The sequence below is a fragment of the Panthera onca genome, chromosome B2 (genome assembly GCF_046562875.1).
Source record: "Panthera onca isolate mPanOnc1 chromosome B2, mPanOnc1 haplotype 2, whole genome shotgun sequence".
In the NCBI taxonomy this organism is placed as follows: domain Eukaryota; kingdom Metazoa; phylum Chordata; class Mammalia; order Carnivora; family Felidae; genus Panthera; species Panthera onca.
The window spans coordinates 124,490,659-124,502,660 of record NC_138343.1 but is presented as its reverse complement, the minus strand read 5'-3'; the positions used below and the strand labels follow the sequence as shown (position 1 = coordinate 124,502,660).

Genomic DNA, 12,002 nt, shown 5'->3' with positions numbered 1-12,002 from the left:
GTTGCATGTTTCTTCTGACTGAGCCAGCCAGACACCTTGCCTTCTAACTCTCTTAATGGTGTCTTTCAGCGAACAGAATTTCTTAACTTTAATGCAGTCCATTTATCAATCTTTTCTTATAGTTAGTGCTCTTTATGTTCTGTTTAACCCTAAGGTCATGAATATGCTCTCCTGTGTTGTCTTCCTAGAAGCTTTATCATTTTACTATTTACATTTAAGTCCATGATACCTGTCTAGAATTAATTTTAGGGTATAGTATGAAATAGAGCTCAACGTTCACTTTTTCCATATAGAGATCCAGGGGATCCAGTACCAGTTGTCAAAAGGACACTGCCATGGAGGACTTTGTATTTTTATGGTAGGCTTCGAGTTGGTAGTTGGATGACATGAGTATGTTTTCTTTTATCAAGACTTGAAAAACAGCGAACAAATGCCAAACCATTCTATAATTCTTATAATCACCATTGCCGTCTACACGACTGCCAAATTACCACATAACCCATGCTTTGCCTTCCACTTTCATCATAGTCCAATCCAACATAGATGATTGCAATTCGTGAAACCATTGTCATCAGAGATTATAGGCATCTTACACACTACCAACAATGGGTTTCTTTTTGCTGCATGACCAGTGGGTGATCCAGGTTTAGAATCCTGTCCCGAGGGTTTTCTTTCTGTGGCCACTTCTGATATCAACTTGCTTATTCTGGGTTTCCCCAAAAGCAGAACCTGGTCTCGGGTTACATGGTGGTAGCGTCTTTGGGATGTGATTCCAGGAAGTAGAAATGAGAAACCAAGGAAAGTGAACTAGGGAAGGAGGGAAATGTAACACTAGACTGCATCATTAAGAGATTAGTTCTGGGCCACCTGGGTGGCTCCATCAGTTAAGCATCTGACTTCAGCTCAGGTCATGATCCCATGGTTTGTGAGTTCGAGCCCCGCGTCGGGCTCCATGCTGACAGCTCGGAGGCCGGAGCCTGCTTCGGATTCTGTGTCTCCCTCTCTCTCTGCCCCTCCTTCACTCATGTTCTGTCTCTCAAAAATAAATAAATGTTAAAAAAAAATTTTTTTAATAATAATAAAAACAGATTAGTGCTCATTCCTACTGAGACCTTCGGCAGACCTGTGTGGAAGGAACAGATGAGAAGCACTTCCCCCACTGCTGCGTGTGCACCTCTGCGTGCAGTGTGTCGGTGCCGTGGGCTCCCACGGTCCTACACCACCGCGCCAGAGACGCCGCGGGTGGGAGCAAGACTGCGCGGCCCGCTCTTCAGGTGAGGTGCCGAGAGAGAAAAAGAACCAAGGCTCATGTGGAATCATTTGCGTCCCACTCAGATGTAAGAAAGGGAGAGGTACACAAAAGGTTCCTGCTAGGGTTTTTTTTTTTTTTTTTTTCAACTGGAGTATAGGTGACACACACTCTTGTTAATTTCAGGTGCACAATGGTGATTCAACAAGTCTGTCTGTTGTGTGGTGCCCACCACAAGTGCAGCTACCTTCTGTCACCATACAGCACAATGGCTGTACCTTACTTTTAAAAGCCTTTAATTTTTTTACATTTTTTATTAAAAAATATTTTTAATGTTGATTTATCTTTGAGAGAGAGACAGAGAGACAGAGCGCAAATGGGGGAGGGGTGGAGAGAGAGGGAGACACAGAATCCGAAGCAGGCTCCGGGCTCCGAGCTGTCAGCACGGAGCCCGAGGCGGGGCTCAAACCCACGAACCGCAAGATCATGACCTGAGCCCAAATCAAGAGCCAGATGCTTAACCGACTGAGCCACCCAGGCACCCCAGGTTTTTTTGTTTGTTTGTTTCTTTGTTTGTTTTTAAGTAATCTCTACACCCAACAGGGGTCTTGAACTCACAACCCCGAGATCAAAAGTCACATGCTCCACAACTGAGTCAGCCAGGTGCCCCCCTATGCTGAGCCTTTCATCCTTGTGACTGATTCATTCCTCAGCTGGAAGCTTGTACCTCCCACCCAATGCATATGTTGATATAGCTCAGCGGACCCAAAGGTAACAATGTAGCCAGGTATCAGAAAGTGTCTGAAGCTCACTGTTAGAAATCCCCTCTCCATATCTGCTTTTCTCTGTGTTCTGCTTCATTTCCAGGTCCTGAAGGTACAGCTTTTTTTTTTTTTTTTTTTTTTTTTTTAACTTCAGGGTGGGTAGAAAATGACCATCCGTGTCTTTTATGTTTGCATGTTCCCTATTCAATATAGCAATCAGACTGAACCAGAAGCTCTTTGTCCCAAGTCCAAATTCCTTGAAAGTACATTTTATTGGTTCAACTTGGGCCAGGTATCTGCTGCTGCTGTGATACATTTGAGCCAGTGGAGCCGGGTCATGTGGTTCTGATGTAGATACAACGAGAATGCAGCTCTGTGGATTTGGTATAGGGCAGGGTTGTTGTCCTACGGACAACACTTGGAGTCTGTTCTGGAGGGACCACCTTCTGCGGTGTTCACTATAGCAGTCAAATCTCTCAAAATCTTGTGATTGCTGTCTTCGGTGTAATGCTGAGAAAGTCTTTCTCCACCTCATGATTATATAAATATATCATTTTATATTTTCTTCCCCTATATTTATATGATTTCTTTTTTTAGTCAAATATTTCATCTACCTGGAACCTATTTAGGTACAAGTTATGAGATAAGAACCTAACTTTAAAAAAATGCTTAGTTATTTAGGGGGGCCTGGGTGGCTCAGTCAGTTAAGCACCTGACTCTTGATTTCAGCTCAGGTCAGATCTCATGAGTTGTGAGTTCAATCCCCACGTTGGGCTCTGCACTGACAGCCTACTTGGGATCCTCTCTCTCCCTCTCTCTCTGCCCCTACCCCCCTCCATCTCTCTCTCTCTCAAAATAAATGAAATTTTTAAAAATGCTTAGTTATTTCATCAATTATTCAGTAAAATAAATGAAATTTTAAAAAATGCTTAGTTATTTCATCACCAATTATTCAGTAATCTATCCTCTTCTCACTGATTTAAAATACCATTTTTTTCATATACCAAATTCTGTACACAACATGTGTGCATGTGTCTATAGGTGTAGTACTGTTTTTGGAGTTTTCCATTGGTTAGCTTATTGCTATTTCATATATATATGTATGTATATATGTATATTTTTGTATACTATGTATATTATGTATATGTATATATGTATGTATATGTATATATGTATATATTTGTATATGTATATTATGTATATATTTATAATATAACATATTATAGAATGCTTCAAAACTAATATGTATGCTATGAAACACGTACTCTCATTTGTCTTAAGTTCCTTTAGAAAAGCAACTGAATCTATCTATATATTTTTTAAGTTTATTTATTTATTTTGAAAGAGAGAGAGAGTGAGCATGAGCAGGGGAGGAGCAGAGAGAGAGAGAGAGAGAGAGAGTCTCAAGCAGTCTCTGAGCTAACAGTGCAGAGCCTGCCGTGAGGCTCAAACCCACAAACCATGAGATTATGATGTGAGTGGGAATCCAAAGTTGGATGCTTAACCAACTGAGCCACCCAGGTGTCCCTCTATTAATATCTTTATAATGCCTAGCACAGGTTCCTTGTATGCTAGATAATGATGATAATTGCAGTTTATATGTAAAAATATGTATGCATGATTAAAAATACATATTAATTTATAGTTTTCTTTTTTTTAATTTTTAAAAAAAAATTTGTCCTCCAGTTGGGCCTCCAGTTTGTCATCCAGTTGGTAGCAATTTGTTGTGGAAACTATTGGAAGCTAATACTCCTGTTCATTTCTGAGAGCTTTTATTTTTTTAAGATTTTTTTGAAGTTGATTTATATATATTGAGAGAGAAAGAGAGAGAGAGAGAGCACAGGGAGGGGCAAAGAGAGGGAAAGAGAGAGAATCCCGAGCAGGCTCCTTGCAGACAGTGTGGGGTTCGATCTCGAGAGCCATGAGCTCGTGACCTGAACTGGAATCAAGAGTGGGACGCTTAACTGCCTGAGCCACCCAGGTGTCCCCTTCCAAGGGCTTTTACTATTGATGAGCCGTTGATTGAGCTATGGATTGGGCACCCCACGGTGATGTGCTTGGAGCCAGATCATGGGCAGGGCTGTGGACAGGGTGGTTTGCTTTGAAGAGACTGGACTTGGGAGACATGTAACTGATGTGTCCTAAACAATTGAATGCTTGGCTGTCAAGCATCCGTCCTCTCCCCCCTTATGGACAGAAGTGTCTCACCTCATGTCCTCCAACTCTCCCACATAGCACTGCCTGTGTCCGATGGGATGAACATCTGGAGGTGATGTCACAGGAGCATTTCAAAATTTCCTTGTCATTATTAGAATCCTCATTTTCTGGGCAATGTCCATTTCTCTTTTATTTAACTGAAATCCTGCTTAGTGTTACATCTTTGATATTTAGTATCCTATAGCTGAAACTGAAGTTCTCGAATGTGAATGTGTGATCTACATTCAAAGTACATACGCTGCTGAAGACCATGATTCTTGAGCTAAATAATTTTAACAGTAATGCTACCTTCTAATGTGTTAAAACAATAGATATAAACCTATAGAGCAGGGGTTGGCAAAGTTTTTCTTGAAGGATCAAACAGTACATTTTTTAGACTTTGTGGGCTGTATCATCTCTGTTGTGACTATTATGGCATGAAAGCAGTCAGGGACACTATATAACTTAATGAGTGTGGCCGAGTTCCAATAAAATTTTATTTGGGAAACACTGAAATTTGAATTTCCTATAATTTTCACATGTCATGAACTATTATTTTTTTTAACCCTCCACCCCCCCCACCCCCCCCACCCCCCCCACACACACACTCAGGGTGCCTGTGTGGCTCGGTTGGTTGAGCGTCTGACTCTTGATTTCAGCTCAGGTCATGATCTCACACTTCATGAGATCCAGCCCCGCATTAGGCTCTGGACTGACAGCACAGAGCCTGCTTGGGATTCTCTCTCTCTCTCTGCCTCTCCCCGACTTTCTCTCATACACACACACTCTCTCTCTCAAACTAAATAAACACTAAAAAAATAATAATAAAATAAAATTCCTCCCCCAAACTATTTAAAAATGGGAAAACCATTCTTTGCTAGTGGCTGTATAAACATAAGCAGTAGGACGTATGCTGACTTCTGTTATAGAAGATGCTTGATCTTCCTCCCACCCAAAGTCACTACTTATTGTCTTTTTTCCCTTTTTTTAATTAAAAAATTTTGTTTATTGATATTTATTTTTGAGAGACAGAGAGAGACAGAGCCTAAGCAGGGGAGGGGCAGAGAGAGAGGGAGACACAGAATCCGAAGCAGGTTCCAGACTCTGAGCTGTCAGCATAGAGCCCGACATGGGGCTTGAACCCATGAACCATGAGATTGTGACCTGAGCTGAAGTCGGACACTTAACCGACTGAGCCACCCAGGTGCCCCAACCACTTCTTTTCTTTTTTTTTTTTTAATTTTTTGTTTTAACGTTTATTTATTTTTGAGACAGAGAGAGACAGAGCATGAACGGGGGAGGGTCAGAGAGAGAGGGAGACACAGAATCTGAAACAGGCTCCAGGCTCTGAGCCGTCGGCACAGAGCCTGACGCGGGGCTCAAACTCACGGACCGCGAGATCGTGACCTGAGCCGAAGTCGGCCGCTTAACCGACTGAGCCACCCAGGCGCCCCCACCACTCATTTTCTTAATAGGACTCATTTTGGGAAAACTTTCCCCACCGTCTCCTCCCACTGAAAATTGTCTGTGTGCTTTAGGTTGTGCCGTAGGAGCCTGTGGCCTTGAGTCTAGTGATTGCTTCCATCAAGGTGAATACTGCAGTTGTATGGTCCTACTTTGTCTCTTCCCACAGGACCTCGTAGCAAGAAGGAAGACACGAGCCTGGAGATGCCAGAGGCTGCCGCATGAATCTTAAGAATGAAGCTGACACAGCAGAAGGCTGAGCCAAGAAACTAAGAGAAATTGAATTTTTATTACATTTTTGGAGCTCCTGGATGAAGCCACTCATGACACTAAACAGCCCCAAGGCTTTTCCACTACGTGAATAAATAAATCTTCTTTCCTATTTAAGCGAGTTTGAGTTTAGGTTCTCTGTCACAACGACATACAAACTGAAGCAAACCTCTTGCCTCTAACATTTATTGTAACTGTAAAACACAAACAAAAATGAGGCACCAACATAACCACCAAACCAGAAAAGTTTAAATCAACAATGTTATTTTTTTGTTTTCTGAAACTAAATTTCTTCTCCCCAAATGCCAAAGAACGTGGCCTTGATGAATACCTTGCGGGTTGTTTTGAGTTCTGCACAACTTTGTGTCCTACGCATGAGGCGTGTGCTATGTAGTGAATCATTTCTTCATTGCTTTTCTTTTTTTGAACTATTGTGAAACCTTCATTCACAGAGTTTGCCGTGACAGCGTTCAGCCTTCTCTTGGTACAAATGTCGAATTTATATAGCAAGTCCGTTTCTGTACTTTTCCTTCATTGCTAAAATGAAGAACGTTATTGTGCTTGCCTTTCAAATATATTGATATCAAAGTCTCATTCTATGAAATTACTCTATGAAATGTGTTTGATCTATGAAAATACGTTTCAACTACGCATTGAAAAGAGAGGCTTTGTGTTTCAACAGGAGACCAATTCAACTGTGGTGACTGTGTCATTTTGTCACTGGGACACGCCAACTCTCAGCAGCTAGGCAAGCCTACCATGTCTAGACCTGCTTCATTCATTTTTGGCCCAGTTTCTGCACCTTCTGCTGACTCCCACCTATGTCCCATAATTCACTAGTGTTGTCTATTACTTCTGTTAGGGCTTTTAAACTAATGGTACAGTTTGACAGAGTCTCTCTGCCTCCAGTTGCATATAAAGTCCGCATACTAGTTTTCAGTTGGATTACTAGAATCTGTCCATGTGCTGCCTATTTTAACTAGCAGTGGTGAGTGAGTCACCTGTTGCTCCAAAACTCTAGCAAAGATCTCAAGACCACTCTGGCTCATACCAGGAAGCAGTTCTGGTCTTGCCTGTAAGTCTGCAGGGTTGCACCGCATTAGGCTGCTGCAGGACAGCTTGGCTCTTGGCTTTGGGTCAAGGATAGCACTGCCTGTCTGTCTCACTTTGGGGCCCAGACTGAAGAGACAACAGTTAACTGGCATCGGCTGTCTTCATGGCAGTCGCGGGAGTGCGAGACACTGAGCCAAAGGACGCGAGGACATTTAAGTTTTTCTTCGTGTCATGTTTACCGACATGCCATGGACCAGAGCAAGTTACATAACACGATATCAATAAAGTGGGGGAAACACCCATCCACTCTGGTGTGCTGTAGGTTTCCATGGCCGAGGGACCGAGGGAAGAATTGTGAGCAGTAATCCAATCTGGTACCTATGGCTTTACTTTGTATGAACTTTGTCTCTGTTCCTCCAAACCTCTGTCAATTTCTGTTGCTCATATGCCCTATGGGAGTGGAAGGGCTTTCTATAGCTAATTCGAATTGTAAAGGAAGAGAATAGTTTCCAATTAGCTTTGTGGCCATAAAACCGGTAGCTGTTACAGCTAAGTTTCCATTTTGGCTCTACCTTCTGGCTTTGTTGATTTATTTAATGATAAAATTAATATTTTTAAATATGTTAAGCTTTAATTTGTGTTTTCGTGCAATAAAAAATAAAAACATACGTGATTCTGTCATTTTGATGTATCCTTGAAAGTACCATGTAACTAGTAAGAGATAAGGGGTCTCATTCACAGCCAGATTTGTAGAACCTGGCATAATTCTGGGCATATAATATATGCTCAATAAATATTAGCTGATTGAAGTGCATTGTTTTCTTATTTATTAATGATTGCTCTTGATCAACAGATAGTAACTTGTATCTGAATAGACATTTTCTTTTCTAATACAATGATGTATATGTAATCAATATCCTCCAACCTCATTAGTGCCTGTTAACCACAACAAAAAGATATTTGTAACATGATGCATTGAAAAGTGTTAAGTTTGTGTTTGCTCTTTTCCGGACCAATACAGATTATTGGTTCCTGTTTTTCTCAGGTTTATTTAAAAAAGTATCTATTTACATAACCTTTTGATGTGCAAAGAGCCCTTAGAAGAATATCTACATGGATAGTTAGAAATATAGGCCAGGACGCCTGGGTGGCTCAGTCAGTTAAGCATCCAACTTTGGCTCAGCTCATGATCTCACTGTCAGTGAGTTTGAGCCCTGCTTTGGGCTCTGTGCTGACAGCTTAGAGCCTAGAGCCTGTTATGGATTCTGTGTCTCCCTCTTTCTCTCTGTCCCTCCCCACTCACACTCTGTCTCTCAAAAATGAATAAACATTAGAAAATTTTTTTTCAAAGATTGTTAAGAAATATAGGCAAAATCTACTAATTTTCAAGTTTATAAATCAAACAGTGAAAATGCCATTTAAAATTACTTTTCAAAAGCATTTACAATTAAAATGTGTAATGCAGGTATAAAAGGATCATCATGCATGAGAAAGGTTGTAAAAAGAATCCATGCTCCTTGAAAGAGTATTTCCTTCTTTGAAGGAAGTAAATTAATTCCTATAGTTGATTTTAGGAAAAATACTTCCTAAAACAAAAAGAACCTAATTGAAAGACGGATTTGCTTTTCATAATAGGTCATTTACTTTGGGGAAGAGCAAGACCAAAGTAACAAAATACTTTCTTGGGCTTTCCTTAGTGATTCTGAAAGTTCAAGGTATTTCCTTTACTTTCTTACAGGAAACATTTATTATAGCTTAAACATGCATTAATGTCTCAAGTTGTAATCATCTTGCCAGATATACTTATGGCATAAAGAAAGGAAGGAAACTAATATTCACGAAGTGTCTACTCTACGCTTGATAAGGTACTAGAAGCAAAGGTTTGTTAAGATGCGGAATTTTGTCATTTCAGAAAAGAGGAAACTGGGCTCTGAAAGTTTAAGTGACACAGTATTTTGACTCCAAAATCACGTTCTTTGGCATGAGCCAAAACCCAAGAAAATAGTCTATTTGATAGTGTAGTAAACTGGCATGAACTCCACTTGCAAGTTCAATAATTATAGTGTAGTAAAACCAAGTTTTATTTAAAGATAAACAAATGACAACTATGTACATATGTTTTGCAATAGACAAATCACAGTGGTCCAAAGTCCTATAGTGGGTATTCCCCCAATGCCACATAAGAGGCCCCGAGGAATGGTTCAAACGCGGATCTACCCACTAGATGCTACCCGGTCTTGGGCTTGAGTTGACACGTTGACTTCTCCTGGCTAGAATTTCTCCTTGTGGTTGTCCCTGCAGTGCCTGAAGCACTGACCTTACCCCTAGCCTCGAAATCCACTTCCTCTTCTTGTGGTATCTTGTTTTTCTCATGCTTGGAGACCCATTTTCTAGTCTGGTGGATCCTCTAGATATCATTCTTTGACACTTCTTGACTTACAAGAAGACTTCCAAATCCCTTCTAATCCAAGCAGTTCTCTTTCATCAAAAGGGGGTCCTCCTCTTGATTATCCGTTATAAACATTTAGCAAGTGCTTGTTGTGTTTTAAATCTGTTTCTAATGTGTTCATCCTGTTCTCAAAGAATTTATCATCTACCTAAAAGCTATCCAAAAAAGCAAAAGCTTCCAAGTGAGAGCTACAGATAAGAGTAGTAAGGGCTACCTGGCTTTATACGAGGAAAGGGCGAACATGAACTTCTGTGGTTCTGAGGGAGCTGAGACTAGAGCAAGCCTTGAAAGCATGAGGTGACCACAGGTCCACCACCCCCCCAGTCTGACATCATGCGCTGGCTAGCATTAAAGGACACATCAAAGACATGAGCAGCACAATGGGGCTGCCATTCTGGAGGAACAAAGGCATCAACTTACTCTTTCTCTTATGCTTCGTCGCTTTCCCTCTCCCCCTGCAGAACTTGGAGAGTTTGTTTTCTTCTTCATCCATGGTCTCACTCTCAGAGCCTGCACTTGTGAGAAAACCCAGGCTGGCTCTGCTCTGGGCCCAAGGGGGAGACATACTTGTGGCTTCTATGTTGCCTGGCTCAACTCACCGAGTAAGAGATAAATATCAGGCAGACACTCTGGTCATAGGAATCACGAAGGCGCATTTCCCTTGAAAGAGCTCACGTCGTATCTCTCTAGAGACCCTTATGGTAGGATGAGGCACTATAGCAATAAAAAATGGCTGATGGCTCAGATTTGGAAATAAGAAACATTGTCGCTAAAATAATTTTTCTGAGTGCAACAGTAAGAATTGAGGTGAGTCCAGAAGGCTTCAACTGAGCTAAATGCAGAATTTGGAAAAATATCAGACTGTTGTTCCTGTGCTCCAGGGTAAGCTGATAGTACTCAGTGCCGAGGACAGTTAATCAGAGGTCTTCTGTGCTTCTAGGTGCTTCATACACATTCTTGGGAACACATATCTGGTGAGGTGGTGGCTCTGTTACAACAGCCTAGAGAAGTTAACTTGCCCACATTTATGAAACTATTAAGTGACTTATTCAACATTTGTTTGGATGTGAATGTAAGGTCATGGATTACACCAATTTTTATTTAAATACAAGTGAAGAATTAACCATCTGAGAGTCAAATGAATAGTCCCAGACTGTTCCAATGCTCTAATTTACTAATTTGCTAACTTAGCTAGTTTTTAAGGTGTGTAGAAATGGTGATGAATTAATGTTACCTCTCCCAAGTAATGTATTTACATTTAAAACTACCACTGGGATGGGGGCACCTGGCTGGCTCAGTAGGTGAAGCATGTGACTCTTTTTGTTTGTTTTAATTTTTTTAATGTTTATTTATTTTTGAGAGAGAGAGAGAAAGAGACAGGGGCAGAGAAAGAGGGAGACACAGAATCTGAAGCAGGCTCCAGGCTCTGAGCTGTCTGTCAGCACAGAGCCCAACGCGGGGCTGGAACTTACGAACCGTGAGATCATGACCCGAGGTGAAGTCGGACGCTTAACCCACTGAGCCACCAAGGCGCCCCTGGAGCATGCGACTCTTGATCTTGGGGTCTTAAGTTTGAGCCCCACGTTGGGTGTAGAGATTACTTAAAAATGAACTCTTTTTTCAAAAAAATAAAAAATAAATAAAACTGGCACTAGGATGTACCTTAATGCAGTTATAAGTTTCTTTCTTTCTTTCTTCTTTCTTTTCTTTCTTTCTTTTTCTTTCTTCCTTTTTCTTTCTTCCTTTCTTCTTTCTTTTCTTTTCTTTCTTCTTTCTTTCTTTCTTTTTCTTTCTTCCTTCTTTCTTTCTTCTTTCTTTCTTTTCTTTCTTTCTTCTTTCTTTCTTTCTTTCTTCTTTCTTTCTTTCTTTTCTTTTTCTTTCTTCTTTCTTTCTTCTTTCTTCTTTCTTTCTTTCTTCTTTCTTTCTTTCTTTTTCTTTCTTCTTTCTTTCTTCCTTTCTTTCTTTCTTCTTTCTTTCTTTTCTTTCTTTCTTTCTTTCTTTATTTCTTCTTTCTTTCTTCTTTCTTTCTTTCTTTCTTTCTTTCTTTCTTTCTTTCTTTTAAAGCAATATAAACTCCCCACAAATGAAAACTTATGTCAAAACCCCTTAAGTAGATGTGCCTGCAGCACAGCAGCTCAGGCTCAGATGCGGGGGTGTGGAGGCAGGGGTAGGCTTATAGAGTATTTTCTTCCTCCATTTCTTTTTTTCCCAAGGGTGTCCCTGAGTGAACCCAGGAGAACTCCATGCCTTAAATTATACATGTGATGACCATCTCCTAACTTAATCCCTGGGGACTGAGAACTCTGATCTGGAAGATCTACAGAGGTCTTCAAGTGTACATCTCACAGGTGGACATAGAGCGTTCATGGCAGCCAGACCTTGCCTATAGTTCAGAAGTCTCTTTCCTTGAGAGGAGATTGGCCTAATCTAGATCAGCTTAAGGTTCAATTATGTCATTTTGATTATAAAAATTAGAAATAGGCTGGAGTTGTCTCCAAAGTTCACATCGTGTCATGGATAGGGGGTTAGGGAAGGGAGCGGTTGAGAGCTCGGTTAT

At 40.9% G+C, this 12,002-nt stretch overlaps 1 long non-coding RNA gene across 1 annotated transcript in view; it reads left to right on the top strand.

Annotated features, from left to right (window-relative positions):
* Positions 1 to 6,060, top strand: part of LOC144616428 (uncharacterized) — a 34,305-nt gene extending 28,245 nt beyond the window's left edge. The window contains exon 3 of the long non-coding RNA XR_013555785.2: positions 5,843 to 6,060. This is a non-coding gene — a long non-coding RNA (uncharacterized LOC144616428). The remainder of the gene's footprint in view (positions 1 to 5,842) is intronic.
* Positions 6,061 to 12,002: the final 5,942 nt, after the last annotated feature.